Source organism: Heterodontus francisci, unplaced genomic scaffold (assembly GCF_036365525.1).
Source record: "Heterodontus francisci isolate sHetFra1 unplaced genomic scaffold, sHetFra1.hap1 HAP1_SCAFFOLD_780, whole genome shotgun sequence".
NCBI lineage: Eukaryota > Metazoa > Chordata > Chondrichthyes > Heterodontiformes > Heterodontidae > Heterodontus > Heterodontus francisci.
In genome coordinates this window covers 229,324-245,808 of record NW_027140779.1, presented here as the reverse complement: position 1 = coordinate 245,808, position 16,485 = coordinate 229,324, and the positions used below count along the sequence as shown (strand labels likewise).

The following is a 16,485-nucleotide window of genomic DNA, read 5'->3' as shown; positions in this document are numbered from 1 at the left end:
CCTGTTATACACACACAGTCAGTGCTGGGACACTCAGTCCTGTTATACACACACAGTCAGTGCTGGGACACTCAGTCCTGTTATAAACACACAGTCAGTTCTGGGACATTCAGTCCTGTTATATATACACAGTCAGTGCTGGGACACTCAGTCCTGTTATAAACACACAGTCAGTGCTGGGACACTCAGTCCTGTTATAAACACACAGTCAGTGCTGGGACACTCAGTCCTGTTATAAACACACAGTCAGTGCTGGGACACTCACTCCTGTTATAAACACACAGTCAGTGCTGGGACACTCAGTCCTGTTATAAACACACAGTCAGTGCTGGGACACTCAGTCCTGTGATAAACACACAGTCAGTGCTGGGACCCTCAGTCCTGTTATAAACACACAGTCAGTGCTGGGACACTCAGTCCTGTTATAAACACACAGTCAGTGCTGGGACACTCAGTCCTGTTATACACACACAGTCAGTGCTGGGACACTCAGTCCTGTTATAAACACACAGTCAGTGCTGGGACACTCAGTCCTGTTATAAACACACAGTCAGTGCTGGGACACTCAGTCCTGTTATAAACACACAGTCAGTGCTGGGACACTCAGTCCTGTTATGAACACACAGTCAGTGCTGGGACACTCAGTCCTGTTATAAACACACAGTCAGTGCTGGGACACTCAGTCCTGTGATAAACACACAGTCAGTGCTGCGACACTCAGTCCTGTGATAAACACACAGTCAGTGCTGGGACCCTCAGTCCTGTTATAAACACACAGTCAGTGCTGGGACACTCAGTCCTGTTATAAACACACAGTCCGTGCTGGGACACTCAGTCCTGTTATACACACACAGTCAGTGCTGGGACACTCAGTCCTGTTATAAACACACAGTCAGTGATGGGACACTCAGTCCTGTTATACACACACAGTCAGTGCTGGGACACTCAGTCCTGTTATAAACACACAGTCAGTGCTGGGACACTCAGTCCTGTTCTAAACACACAGTCAGTGCTGGGACACTCAGTCCTGTTATAAACACACAGTCAGTGCTGGGACACTCAGTCCTGTTATAAACACAGTCAGTGCTGGGACACTCAGACCTGTAATACACACACAGTCAGTGCTGGGACTCTCAGTCCTGTTATACACACACAGTCAGTGCTGGGACACTCAGTCCTGTTATACACACACAGTCAGTGCTGGGACACTCAGTCCTGTTATAAACACACAGTCAGTGCTGGGACACTCAGTCCTGTTCTAAACACACAGTCAGTGCTGGGACACTCAGTCCTGTTATAAACACACAGTCAGTGCTGGGACACTCAGTCCTGTTATAAACACAGTCAGTGCTGGGACACTCAGACCTGTAATACACACACAGTCAGTGCTGGGACACTCAGTCCTGTTATAAACACACAGTCAGTGCTGGGACACTCAGTCCTGTTATAAACACACAGTCAGTGCTGGGACACTCAGTCCTGTTATAAACACACAGTCAGTGCTGGGACACTCAGTCCTGTTATACACACACAGTCAGTGCTGGGACACTCAGTCCTGTTATACACACACAGTCAGTGCTGGGACACTCAGTCCTGTTATAAACACACAGTCAGCGCTGGGACACTCAGTCCTGTTATAAACACACAGTCAGTGCTGGGACACTCAGTCCTGTTATACACACACAGTCAGTGCTGGGACACTCAGTCCTGTTATAAACACACAGTCAGTGCTGGGACACTCAGTCCTGTTATAAACACACAGTCAGTGCTGGGACACTCAGTTATGTTATACACACACAGTCAGTGCTGGGACACTCAGTCCTGTTATAAACACACAGTCAGTGCTAGGACACTCAGTCCTGTTATACACACACAGTCAGTGCTGGGACACTCAGTCCTGTTATAAACACACAGTCAGTGCTGGGACACTCAGTCCTGTTATAAACACACAGTCAGTGCTGGGACACTCAGTCCTGTTATAAACACACAGTCCGTGCTGGGACACTCAGTCCTGTTATACACACACAGTCAGTGCTGGGACACTCAGTCCTGTTATACACACACAGTCAGTGCTGGGAAACTCAGTCCTGTTATAAACACACAGTCAGTGCTGGGACACTCAGTCCTGTTATAAACACACAGTCAGTGCTGGGACACTCAGTCCTGTTATAAACACACAGTCCGTGCTGGGACACTCAGTCCTGTTATACACACACAGTCAGTGCTGGGACACTCAGTCCTGTTATAAACACACAGTCAGTGCTGTTACACTCAGTCCTGTTATAAACACACAGTCAGTGCTGGGACACTCAGTCCTGTTATAAACACACAGTCAGGGCTGGGACACTCAGTCCTGTTATACACACACAGTCAGTGCTGGGACACTCAGTCCTGTTATAAACACACAGTCAGTACTGGGACACTCAGTCCTGTTATACACACACAGTCAGTGCTGGGACACTCAGTCCTGTTATACACACACAGTCAGTGCTGGGAAACTCAGTCCTGTTATAAACACACAGTCCGTGCTGGGACACTCAGTCCTGTTATAAACACACAGTCAGTGCTGGGACACTCAGTCCTGTTATAAACACACAGTCAGTGCTGGGACACTCAGTCCTGTTATAAACACACAGTCCGTGCTGGGACACTCAGTCCTGTTATAAACACACAGTCAGTGCTGGGACACTCAGTCCTGTTATAAACACACAGTCAGTGCTGGGACACTCAGTCCTGTTATACACACACAGTCAGTGCTGGGACACTCAGTCCTGTTATAAACACACAGTCAGTGCTGGGACACTCAGTCCAGTTATAAACACACAGTCAGTGCTGGGATTCTCAGTCCTGTTACACACACACAGTCAGTGCTGGGACACTCAGTTATGTTATACACACACAAGTCAGTGCTGGGACACTCAGTCCTGTTATAAACACACAGTCAGTGCTGGGACACTCAGTCCTGTTATAAACACACAGTCCGTGCTGGGACACTCAGTCCTGTTATAAACACACAGTCAGTGCTGGGACACTCAGTCCAGTTATAAACACACAGTCAGTGCTGGGATTCTCAGTCCTGTTACACACACACAGTCAGTGCTGGGACACTCAGTCCTGTTCTAAACACACAGTCAGTGCTGGGACACTCAGTCCTGTTATAAACACACAGTCAGTGCTGGGACACTCAGTCCTGTTATACACACACAGTCAGTGCTGGGACACTCAGTCCTGTTATACACACACAGTCAGTGCTGGGACACTCAGTCCTGTTATAAACACACAGTCAGCGCTGGGACACTCAGTCCTGTTATAAACACACAGTCAGTGCTGGGACACTCAGTCCTGTTATACACACACAGTCAGTGCTGGGACACTCAGTCCTGTTATACACACACAGTCAGTGCTGGGACACTCAGTCCTGTTATACACACACAGTCAGTGCTGGGACACTCAGTCCTGTTATAAACACACAGTCAGTGCTGGGACACTCAGTCCTGTTATACACACACAGTCAGTGCTGGGACACTCAGTCCTGTTATACACACACAGTCAGTGCTGGGACACTCAGTCCTGTTATAAACACACAGTCAGTTCTGGGACATTCAGTCCTGTTATAAACACACAGTCAGTGCTGGGACACTCAGTCCTGTTATAAACACACAGTCAGTGCTGGGACACTCAATCCTGTTATAAACACACAGTCAGTGCTGGGACACTCACTCCTGTTATAAACACACAGTCAGTGCTGGGACACTCAGTCCTGTTATAAACACACAGTCAGTGCTGGGACACTCAGTCCTGTGATAAACACACAGTCAGTGCTGGGACCCTCAGTCCTGTTATAAACACACAGTCAGTGCTGGGACCCTCAGTCCTGTTATAAACACACAGTCAGTGCTGGGACACTCAGTCCTGTTATAAACACACAGTCAGTGCTGGGACACTCACTCCTGTTATAAACACACAGTCAGTGCTGGGACACTCAGTCCTGTTATAAACACACAGTCAGTGCTGGGACACTCAGTCCTGTGATAAACACACAGTCAGTGCTGGGACCCTCAGTCCTGTTATAAACACACAGTCAGTGCTGGGACACTCAGTCCTGTTATACACACACAGTCAGTGCTGGGACACTCAGTCCTGTTATGAACACACAGTCAGTGCTGGGACACTCAGTCCTGTTATAAACACACAGTCAGTGCTGGGACACTCAGTCCTGTTATAAACACACAGTCCGTGCTGGGACACTCAGTCCTGTTATACACACAGTCAGTGCTGGGACACTCAGTCCTGTTATAAACACACAGTCAGTGCTGGGACACTCAGTCCTGTTATTAACACACAGTCAGTGCTGGGACACTCAGTCCTGTTATAAACACACAGTCAGTGCTGGGACACTCAGTCCTGTTATAAACACACAGTCAGTGCTGGGACACTCAGTCCTGTTATACACACAGTCAGTGCTGGGACACTCAGTCCTGTTATAAACACACAGTCAGTGCTGGGACACTCAGTCCTGTTATTAACACACAGTCAGTGCTGCGACACTCAGTCCTGTTATAAACACACAGTCAGTGCTGGGACACTCAGTCCTGTTATAAACACACAGTCAGTGCTGGGACACTCAGTCCTGTTATAAACACACAGTCCGTGCTGGGACACTCAGTCCTGTTATACACACACAGTCAGTGCTGGGACACTCAGTCCTGTTATAAACACACAGTCAGTGCTGGGACACTCAGTCCTGTTATAAACACACAGTCAGTGCTGGGACACTCAGTCCTGTTATAAACACACAGTCAGTGCTGGGACACTCAGTCCTGTTATAAACACACAGTCAGTGCTGGGACACTCAGTCCTGTTATAAACACACAGTCAGTGCTGGGACACTCAGTCCTGTTATAAACACACAGTCAGTGCTGGGACACTCAGTCCTGTTATAAACACACAGTCAGTGCTGGGACACTCAGTCCTGTTATAAACACACAGTCAGTGCTGGGACACTCAGTCCTGTTATAAACACACAGTCAGTGCTGGGACACTCAGTCCTGTTATAAACACACAGTCAGTGCTGGGACACTCAGTCCTGTTATAAACACACAGTCAGTGCTGGGACACTCAGTCCTGTTATAAACACACAGTCAGTGCTGGGACACTCAGTCCTGTTATAAACACACAGTCAGTGCTGGGACACTCAGTCCTGTTATAAACACACAGTCAGTGCTGGGACACTCAGTCCTGTTATAAACACACAGTCAGTGCTGGGACACTGTGATTCTGTGAGAGGGAAATGCATGGACTTGCGTGAAATCCAGGTGGATTTTGTTGCATCCTGCAGTCCTCGCCTCATTGGGCTTCTCTTTGAATGAATCTATCCCATTCGCCTCGTCTGTTTCATGTGGTAGAAAATTCCTTGCTTTTGCACACCAGCCTTCTTCTTTGTTGTTGTTGTTCAATGACCTGTATTCCTCAGGCCCCCGTTATATGCATTTATAAATATATTTATTCAAAGCCAGATAAATAAACCAAAAACTCAATTTAAAATGCTATTCTTAGCATCGACGATGCACTCCAGTTCCTGCGGTGCCCACCGGTCGCAGAAGGCCTCAAGCGTACCGGCGGACACCGCATGCTCCTTCTCCAGGGACACCCAGGGGCGAACGTAACCGGGGAAGAGGGGCAGGAAATCGGGGAAGACGGAACCCCCGACGGCCCGCAACCTGGACCTGTGAATTGCCACCTTGGCCAGGCCCAGGAGCAGACCGACGAGGAGATCCTCCACCCGGCCCAAGCCCCTCAGCACCGGGTGTCCAAAGATCAGGAGCATGGGACTGGAGTGCAGCCAGAATTTGAGGAGCAGCCCCTTCAGATACTCAAATAGGGGCTGCAACCTCGCACACTCCGTATAAACGTGGAACACGGACTCGTCCAGGCCGCAGAAAGTACAGGCGGCCTGGGAGTCCGTGAACCTACTTAAAAGCCTATTGCACGGGACTGCTCTGTGCAGCACCCTCCACCCCAGGTCCTCAATGTAAAGGGAGAAGACTCCCGCGTAGAGAGACCTCCATCGGGGTTTCCCCTCGCCGCCAGATGGCAACGCGGACCGCCAGGGCGTGTCCGGCCGGCTGACGAGGGCGAGGAAGTGGAGAGTGTGCAGGAACAGCCCACACAGGAAACGCCTCCGCGCCGATTGGAATGGCACGGAGGGCATTTCCGAGAGGCGGCTCAGGTTGTGCGGGACCGGCTCCTGAGGAGGGTTTCGAGGCCTGGGTCCGATGAGCAGTTCCGGCCGAGCTGACCCCGAGCCCCCTCGCCACCCGCAGTGAGAGGCGTCCCGGGGGTTTCGGCTACTCCTCCGCCCGCTGGTCCGTCCCCGGAATCGGCCGCCCGGACAGCCGAGGTGCTCTCCTCCGCCGGAGGGGGAGCACCCTGACTGGAGGCGACCATGTTCCAGATTCGGAATAGATCCCGGTAAAATACATACTGTACCTGTCCTGGGAGTGTTTGACGTGGACAGTGTAGAGGGAGTTTTACTCTGTATCTAACCCCCGTGCTGTACCTGCCCTGGGAGTGTTTGATGGGGACAGTGTAGAGGGAGCTTTACTCTGTATCTAACCCCCGTACTGTACCTGTCCTGGGAGTGTTTGATGTGGACAGTGTAGAGGGAGCTTCACTCTGTATCTAACCCCGTACTGTACCTGTCCTGGGAGTGTTTGATGTGGACAGTGTAGAGGGAGCTTTACTCTGTATCTAACCCCCGTACTGTACCTGTCCTGGGAGTGTTTGATGTGGACAGTGTAGAGGGAGCTTTACTCTGTATCTAACCCCCGTGCTGTACCTGCCCTGGGAGTGTTTGATGGGGACAGTGTAGAGGGAGCTTTACTCTGTATCTAACCCCCGTGCTGTACCTGCCCTGGGAGTGTTTGATGGGGACAGTGTAGAGGGAGCTTTACTCTGTATCTAACCCCCGTACTGTACCTGTCCTGGGAGTGTTTGATGTGGACAGTGTAGAGGGAGCTTCACTCTGTATCTAACCCCGTACTGTACCTGTCCTGGGAGTGTTTGATGGGGACAGTGTAGAGGGAGCTTTACTCTGTATCTAACCCCCGTACTGTACCTGTCCTGGGAGTGTTTGATGTGGACAGTGTAGAGGGAGCTTTACTCTGTATCTAACCCCCGTACTGTACCTGTCCTGGGAGTGTTTGATGTGGACAGTGTAGAGGGAGCTTTACTCTGTATCTAACCCCGTACTGTACCTGTCCTGGGAATGTTTGATGGGGACAGTGTAGAGGGAGCTTTACTCTGTATCTAACCCTGTGTTGGGTGATATCTCTGACTGAGTGTTCCATGAGGAGAAGAACCTGCTAGAAATAGGGATGGTCTTTAGAAGTGGAATTGCCTGTGATGTTGAGGATGGCCTATTGTCGCTCTGAGACTCCAGTGTTGGGTAAAAATGGGGAAATAATGTCCAGCCGGCTGACAGATAAAGATCAGAGGTTACTTGCTGCTGATTTTATCGTTTCCTGGTATGTTCCAGCAACATGGCAACAATGACTGTTAGGAACACGCATGTCCTGTTATGTAAGACGCTGATGTGTTGTGCATGTGTGTGGGTGTTGGGCAGACTGAGGAAGAGCAGTTATTGAGGTCTGTCTGTCACACTGCAGATAATGAGGACAGTTGGTTGTTGCTGGCATCGTGTTACTATGGTAAATGTTGGGGAAGAGTTGGGGGGATGATTGGACACTGGTGATCACTGAAGGTGTTATGTGTACCCCTGAATCGGCAGAATATTAAGGGGTGTAGAAAGGGTTCAATTACGAGGTTGCACAGACTGGGTTTCTATTCCCTCGAGTATGGAAGATTAAGGGGGTGATCTAATGGAGGGGTTTAAGATGATGAAAGGATTCGATCGGGTCGACAGAGAGGAATGATTTCCTCTGGTCAGGGAGCTTTCAGAACTTGTCAAATCCGAGCCAGGCCATTGAGGGGTGATGTCAGGAAGCACTTTCTTCACACACTGACAGTGGGAATGTGGAACTCCCACTCCCACACGCTCCCGACACTACAGGGTACAAGCTGGAGGGTCAGGTGGAAGTTTCAACATGGACTTGGATGGATTTTTGTCAGGTTAAAGGGTTAAAGGTTATAGAATTAAAGTGAGTGGATGGAGTTAAGATGCAGATCAACCAGGAGCCAAGCAGATAGTGGAATTGGCTTGAGGGGCTGAATTAATCGAAACTCTGAGGTAAGAAGGTCATGAGATCCTCCCCTCGCACGCCACATACACTTGGCATCTAATTCAACACCACCAGGTCAGTATAACTGAGGGAGCGCCGTACTGTCAGAGGGTCAGTACTGAGGGAGTGCTGCACTGTCAGAGGGTCAGTACTGAGGGAGTGCTGCACTGTCAGAGGGTCAGTACTGAGGGAGTGCTGCACTGTCAGAGGGTCAGTACTGAGGGAGTGCTGCACTGTCAGAGGGTCAGTACTGAGGGAGTGCCGCACTGTCAGAGAGTTAGTACTGAGGGAGTGCTGCACTGTCAGAGGGGCAGTACTGAGGGAGTGCTGCACTCTCAGAGAGTTAGTACTGAGGGAGTGCTGCACTGTCAGAGGGTCAGTACTGAGGGAGTGCCGCACTGTCGGAGGGTCAGTACTGAGGGAGTGCTGCACTGTCGGAGGGTCAGTACTGAGGGAGTGCCGCACTGTCAGAGAGTTAGTACTGAGGGAGTGCTGCACTGTCAGAGGGTCAGTACTGAGGGAGTGCTGCACTCTCAGAGAGTTAGTACTGAGGGAGTGCTGCACTGTCAGAGGGTCAGTACTGAGGGAGTGCCGCACTGTCGGAGGGTCAGTACTGAGGGAGTGCTGCACTGTCGGAGGGTCAGTACTGAGGGAGTGCCGCACTGTCGGAGGGTCAGTACTGAGGGAGTGCCACACTGTCAGAGGGTCAGTACTGAGGGAGTGCCACACTGTCAGAGGGTCAGTACTGAGGGAGTGCCGCACTGTCAGAGGGTCAGTACTGAGGGAGTGCCACACTGTCCGAGGGTCAGTACTGAGGGAGTGCCGCACTGTCGGAGGGTCAGTACTGAGGGAGTGCCGCGCTGTCGGAGGGTCAGTGCTGAGGGAGCGCTGCACTGTCGGAGGGTCAGTACTGAGGGAGCGCTGCACTGTCAGAGGGTCAGTACTGAGGGAGTGCCGCACTGTCGGAGGGTCAGTACTGTGGGAGCGCTGCACTGTCGGAGGGTCAGTACTGAGGGAGCGCTGCACTGTCAGAGGGTCAGTACTGAGGGAGTGCTGCACTGTCAGAGGGTCAGTACTGAGGGAGTGCTGCACTGTCGGAGGGTCAGTACTGAGGGAGTGCAGCACTGTCGGAGGGTCAGTACTGAGGGAGTGCCGCACTGTCGGAGGGACAGTACTGAGGGAGCGCCACACTGTCAGAGGGTCAGTACTGAGGGAGTGCTGCACTGTCGGAGGGTCAGTACTGAGGGAGTGCAGCACTGTCGGAGGGTCAGTACTGAGGGAGTGCTGCACTGTCGGAGGGTCAGTACTGAGGGAGTGCCGCACTGTCGGAGGGTCAGTACTGAGGGAGTGCCACACTGTCAGAGGGTCAGTACTGAGGGAGTGCCACACTGTCAGAGGGTCAGTACTGAGGGAGTGCCACACTGTCAGAGGGTCAGTACTGAGGGAGTGCCACACTGTCAGAGGGTCAGTACTGAGGGAGTGCCGCACTGTCAGAGGGTCAGTACTGAGGGAGTGCCACACTGTCAGAGGGTCAGTACTGAGGGAGTGCCGCACTGTCGGAGGGTCAGTACTGAGGGAGTGCCGCGCTGTCGGAAGGTAAGTGCTGAAGGAGCGCTGCACTGTCGGAGGGTCAGTACTGAGGGAGTGCTGCACTGTCAGAGGGTCAGTACTGAGGGAGTGCCGCACTGTCGGAGGGTCAGTACTGTGGGAGCGCTGCACTGTCGGAGGGTCAGTACTGAGGGAGCGCTGCACTGTCAGAGGGTCAGTACTGAGGGAGTGCTGCACTGTCAGAGGGTCAGTACTGAGGGAGTGCTGCACTGTCGGAGGGTCAGTACTGAGGGAGTGCAGCCCTGTCGGAGGGTCAGTACTGAGGGAGTGCCGCACTGTCGGAGGGACAGTACTGAGGGAGCGCCACACTGTCAGAGGGTCAGTACTGAGGGAGTGCTGCACTGTCGGAGGGTCAGTACTGAGGGAGTGCCACACTGTCGGAGGGTCAGTACTGAGGGAGTGTCACACTGTCAGAGGGTCAGTACTGCGGGAGTGCCGCACTGTCGGAGGGATAGTACTGAGGGAGCGCCACACTGTCAGAGGGTCAGTACTGAGGGAGTGCTGCACTGTCGGAGGGTCAGTACTGAGGGAGTGCCACACTGTCGGAGGGTCAGTACTGAGGGAGTGTCACACTGTCAGAGGGTCAGTACTGCGGGAGTGCCGCACTGTCGGAGGGATAGTACTGAGGGAGCGCCACACTGTCAGAGGGTCAGTACTGAGGGAGTGCTGCACTGTCGGAGGGTCAGTACTGAGGGAGTGCCACACTGTCGGAGGGTCAGTACTGAGGGAGTGCTGCACTGTCAGAGGGTCAGTACTGAGGGAGTGCCGCACTGTCAGAGGGTCAGAACTGAGGGAGTGCTGCACTGTCAGAGGGTCAGTACTGAGGGAGTGCCGCACTGTCAGAGGGTCAGTACTGAGGGAGCGCCGCACTGTCAGAGGGTCAGTACTGAGGGAGTGCTGCACTGTCATAGGGTCAGTACTGAGGGAGCACCGCACTGTCAGAGGGTCAGTACTGAGGGAGTGCTGCACTGTAGGAGGGTCAGTACTGAGGGAGTGCTGCACTGTCAGAGGGTCAGTACTGAGGGAGTGCTGCACTGTCAGAGGGTCAGTACCGAGGGAGTGCTGCATTGTCAGTGGGTCAGTACTGAGGGAGTGCTGCACTGTCGGAGGGTCAGTACTGAGGGAGTGCTGCACTGTCGGAGGGTCAGTACTGAGGGCGCGCCGCACTGTCAGAGGGTCAGTACCGAGGGAGTGCTGCATTGTCAGTGGGTCAGTACTGAGGGAGTGCTGCACTGTCGGAGGGTCAGTACTGAGGGAGTGCCGCACTGTCGGAGGGTCAGTACTGAGGGAGTGCCGCACTGTCGGAGGGTCAGTACTGAGGGAGTGCCGCGCTGTCGGAGGGTCAGTGCTGAGGGAGCGCTGCACTGTCGGAGGGTCAGTACTGAGGGAGTGCTGCACTGTCAGAGGGTCAGTACTGAGGGAGTGCCGCACTGTCGGAGGGTCAGTACTGTGGGAGCGCTGCACTGTCGGAGGGTCAGTACTGAGGGAGCGCTGCACTGTCAGAGGGTCAGTACTGAGGGAGTGCTGCACTGTCAGAGGGTCAGTACTGAGGGAGTGCTGCACTGTCGGAGGGTCAGTACTGAGGGAGTGCAGCACTGTCGGAGGGTCAGTACTGAGGGAGTGCCGCACTGTCGGAGGGACAGTACTGAGGGAGCGCCGCACTGTCAGAGGGTCAGTACTGAGGGAGTGCTGCACTGTCGGAGGGTCAGTACTGAGGGAGTGCAGCACTGTCGGAGGGTCAGTACTGAGGGAGTGCCGCATTGTCGGAGGGTCAGTACTGAGGGAGTGCCACACTGTCAGAGGGTCAGTACTGAGGGAGTGCCACACTGTCAGAGGGTCAGTACTGAGGGAGTGCCGCACTGTCAGAGGGTCAGTACTGAGGGAGTGCCACACTGTCCGAGGGTCAGTACTGAGGGAGTGCCGCACTGTCGGAGGGTCAGTACTGAGGGAGTGCCGCGCTGTCGGAGGGTCAGTGCTGAGGGAGCGCTGCACTGTCGGAGGGTCAGTACTGAGGGAGCGCTGCACTGTCAGAGGGTCAGTACTGAGGGAGTGCCGCACTGTCGGAGGGTCAGTACTGTGGGAGCGCTGCACTGTCGGAGGGTCAGTACTGAGGGAGCGCTGCACTGTCAGAGGGTCAGTACTGAGGGAGTGCTGCACTGTCAGAGGGTCAGTACTGAGGGAGTGCTGCACTGTCGGAGGGTCAGTACTGAGGGAGTGCAGCACTGTCGGAGGGTCAGTACTGAGGGAGTGCCGCACTGTCGGAGGGACAGTACTGAGGGAGCGCCACACTGTCAGAGGGTCAGTACTGAGGGAGTGCTGCACTGTCGGAGGGTCAGTACTGAGGGAGTGCAGCACTGTCGGAGGGTCAGTACTGAGGGAGTGCTGCACTGTCGGAGGGTCAGTACTGAGGGAGTGCCGCACTGTCGGAGGGTCAGTACTGAGGGAGTGCCACACTGTCAGAGGGTCAGTACTGAGGGAGTGCCACACTGTCAGAGGGTCAGTACTGAGGGAGTGCCACACTGTCAGAGGGTCAGTACTGAGGGAGTGCCACACTGTCAGAGGGTCAGTACTGAGGGAGTGCCGCACTGTCAGAGGGTCAGTACTGAGGGAGTGCCACACTGTCAGAGGGTCAGTACTGAGGGAGTGCCGCACTGTCGGAGGGTCAGTACTGAGGGAGTGCCGCGCTGTCGGAAGGTAAGTGCTGAAGGAGCGCTGCACTGTCGGAGGGTCAGTACTGAGGGAGTGCTGCACTGTCAGAGGGTCAGTACTGAGGGAGTGCCGCACTGTCGGAGGGTCAGTACTGTGGGAGCGCTGCACTGTCGGAGGGTCAGTACTGAGGGAGCGCTGCACTGTCAGAGGGTCAGTACTGAGGGAGTGCTGCACTGTCAGAGGGTCAGTACTGAGGGAGTGCTGCACTGTCGGAGGGTCAGTACTGAGGGAGTGCAGCCCTGTCGGAGGGTCAGTACTGAGGGAGTGCCGCACTGTCGGAGGGACAGTACTGAGGGAGCGCCACACTGTCAGAGGGTCAGTACTGAGGGAGTGCTGCACTGTCGGAGGGTCAGTACTGAGGGAGTGCCACACTGTCGGAGGGTCAGTACTGAGGGAGTGTCACACTGTCAGAGGGTCAGTACTGCGGGAGTGCCGCACTGTCGGAGGGATAGTACTGAGGGAGCGCCACACTGTCAGAGGGTCAGTACTGAGGGAGTGCTGCACTGTCGGAGGGTCAGTACTGAGGGAGTGCCACACTGTCGGAGGGTCAGTACTGAGGGAGTGTCACACTGTCAGAGGGTCAGTACTGCGGGAGTGCCGCACTGTCGGAGGGATAGTACTGAGGGAGCGCCACACTGTCAGAGGGTCAGTACTGAGGGAGTGCTGCACTGTCGGAGGGTCAGTACTGAGGGAGTGCCACACTGTCGGAGGGTCAGTACTGAGGGAGTGCTGCACTGTCAGAGGGTCAGTACTGAGGGAGTGCCGCACTGTCAGAGGGTCAGAACTGAGGGAGTGCTGCACTGTCAGAGGGTCAGTACTGAGGGAGTGCCGCACTGTCAGAGGGTCAGTACTGAGGGAGCGCCGCACTGTCAGAGGGTCAGTACTGAGGGAGTGCTGCACTGTCATAGGGTCAGTACTGAGGGAGCACCGCACTGTCAGAGGGTCAGTACTGAGGGAGTGCTGCACTGTAGGAGGGTCAGTACTGAGGGAGTGCTGCACTGTCAGAGGGTCAGTACTGAGGGAGTGCTGCACTGTCAGAGGGTCAGTACCGAGGGAGTGCTGCATTGTCAGTGGGTCAGTACTGAGGGAGTGCTGCACTGTCGGAGGGTCAGTACTGAGGGAGTGCTGCACTGTCGGAGGGTCAGTACTGAGGGCGCGCCGCACTGTCAGAGGGTCAGTACCGAGGGAGTGCTGCATTGTCAGTGGGTCAGTACTGAGGGAGTGCTGCACTGTCGGAGGGTCAGTACTGAGGGAGTGCTGCACTGTCGGAGGGTCAGTACTGAGGGAGTGCCGCACTGTCGGAGGGTCAGTACTGAGGGAGTGCCGCGCTGTCGGAGGGTCAGTGCTGAGGGAGCGCTGCACTGTCGGAGGGTCAGTACTGAGGGAGTGCTGCACTGTCAGAGGGTCAGTACTGAGGGAGTGCCGCACTGTCGGAGGGTCAGTACTGTGGGAGCGCTGCACTGTCGGAGGGTCAGTACTGAGGGAGCGCTGCACTGTCAGAGGGTCAGTACTGAGGGAGTGCTGCACTGTCAGAGGGTCAGTACTGAGGGAGTGCTGCACTGTCGGAGGGTCAGTACTGAGGGAGTGCAGCACTGTCGGAGGGTCAGTACTGAGGGAGTGCCGCACTGTCGGAGGGACAGTACTGAGGGAGCGCCGCACTGTCAGAGGGTCAGTACTGAGGGAGTGCTGCACTGTCGGAGGGTCAGTACTGAGGGAGTGCAGCACTGTCGGAGGGTCAGTACTGAGGGAGTGCCGCATTGTCGGAGGGTCAGTACTGAGGTAGTGCAGCACTGTCGGAGGGTCAGTACTGAGGGAGTGCCGCACTGTCGGAGGGACAGTACTGAGGGAGCGCCACACTGTCAGAGGGTCAGTACTGAGGGAGTGCTGCACTGTCGGAGGGTCAGTACTGAGGGAGTGCCACACTGTCGGAGGGTCAGAACTGAGGGAGTGCTGCACTGTCAGAGGGTCAGTACTGAGGGAGTGCCGCACTGTCAGAGGGTCAGTACTGAGGGAGCGCCGCACTGTCAGAGGGTCAGTACTGAGGGAGTGCTGCACTGTCAGAGGGTCAGTACTGACAGTGCGCCGCACTGTCAGAGGGTCAGTACTGAGGGAGCACTGCACTGTCAGAGGGTCAGTACTGAGGGAGTGCTGCACTGTAGGAGGGTCAGTACTGAGGGAGTGCTGCACTGTCAGAGGGTCAGTACTGAGGGAGTGCTGCACTGTCGGAGGGTCAGTACTGAGGGAGTGCTGCATTGTCAGTGGGTCAGTACTGAGGGAGTGCTGCACTGTCGGAGGGTCAGTACTGAGGGAGTGCTGCACTGTCGGAGGGTCAGTACTGAGGGAGTGCTGCACTGTCAGAGGGTCAGTACTGAGGGAGTGCTGCACTGTCAGAGGGTCAGTACTGAGGGAGTGCTGCACTGTCAGAGGGTCAGTACTGAGGGAGTGCTGCACTGTTGGAGAGTTAGTACTGAGGGAGCGCCGCACTGTCGGAGGGTCAGTACTGAGGGAGTGCTGCACTGTCGGAGGGTCAGTACTGAGGGAGTGCTGCACTGTCAGAGGGTCAGTACTGAGGGAGTGCTGCACTGTTGGAGAGTTAGTACTGAAGGAGCGCCGCACTGTCGGAGGGTCAGTACTGAGGGAGTGCTGCACTGTCGGAGGGTCAGTACTGAGGGAGCGCCGCACTGTCGGAGGGTCAGTATTGAGGGAGCGCCGCACTGTCGGAGGGTCAGAACTGAGGGAGTGCTGCACTGTCAGAGGGTCAGTACTGTGGGAGTGCCGCACTGTCAGAGGGTCAGTACTGAGGGAGCGCCGCACTGTCAGAGGGTCAGTACTGAGGGAGCGCCGCACTGTCAGAGGGTCAGTACTGAGGGAGTGCTGCACTGTAGGAGGGTCAGTACTGAGGGAGTGCTGCACTGTCAGAGGGTCAGTACTGAGGGAGTGCTGCACTGTCGGAGGGTCAGTACTGAGGGTGCGCCGCACTGTCAGAGGGTCAGTACCGAGGGAGTGCTGCATTGTCAGTGGGTCAGTACTGAGGGAGTGCTGCACTGTCGGAGGGTCAGTACTGAGGGAGTGCTGCACTGTTGGAGAGTTAGTACTGAGGGAGCGCCGCACTGTCGGAGGGTCAGTACTGAGGGAGTGCTGCACTGTCGGAGGGTCAGTACTGAGGGAGTGCTGCACTGTCAGAGGGTCAGTACTGAGGGAGTGCCGCACTGTCAGAGGGTCAGTACTGAGGGAGCGCCGCACTGTCAGAGGGTCAGTACTGAGGGAGCGCCGCACTGTCAGAGGGTCAGTACTGAGGGAGTGCTGCACTGTAGGAGGGTCAGTACTGAGGGAGTGCTGCACTGTCAGAGGGTCAGTACTGAGGGAGTGCTGCACTGTCGGAGGGTCAGTACTGAGGGTGCGCCGCACTGTCAGAGGGTCAGTACCGAGGGAGTGCTGCATTGTCAGTGGGTCAGTACTGAGGGAGTGCTGCACTGTCGGAGGGTCAGAACTGAGGGAGTGCTGCACTGTCAGAGGGTCAGTACTGAGGGAGTGCCGCACTGTCAGAGGGTCAGTACTGAGGGAGCGCCGCACTGTCAGAGGGTCAGTACTGAGGGAGCGCCGCACTGTCAGAGGGTCAGTACTGAGGGAGTGCTGCACTGTAGGAGGGTCAGTACTGAGGGAGTGCTGCACTGTCAGAGGGTCAGTACTGAGGGAGTGCTGCACTGTCGGAGGGTCAGTACTGAGGGTGCGCCGCACTGTCAGAGGGTCAGTACCGAGGGAGTGCTGCATTGTCAGTGGGTCAGTACTGAGGGAGTGCTGCACTGTCGGAGGGTCAGTACTGAGGGAGTGCTGCACTGTTGGAGAGTTAGTACTGAGGGAGCGCCGCACTGTCGGAGGGTCAGTACTGAGGGAGTGCTGCACTGTCGGAGGGTCAGTACTGAGGGAG

General features: G+C 55.0%; 1 pseudogene; it reads left to right on the top strand.

The window, feature by feature from the left end:
- The window catches only part of LOC137360932 (protein rtoA-like), a 130,211-nt pseudogene extending 124,545 nt beyond the window's left edge, over positions 1 to 5,666 (top strand).
- The last annotated feature ends 10,819 nt before the right edge of the window (positions 5,667 to 16,485 follow it).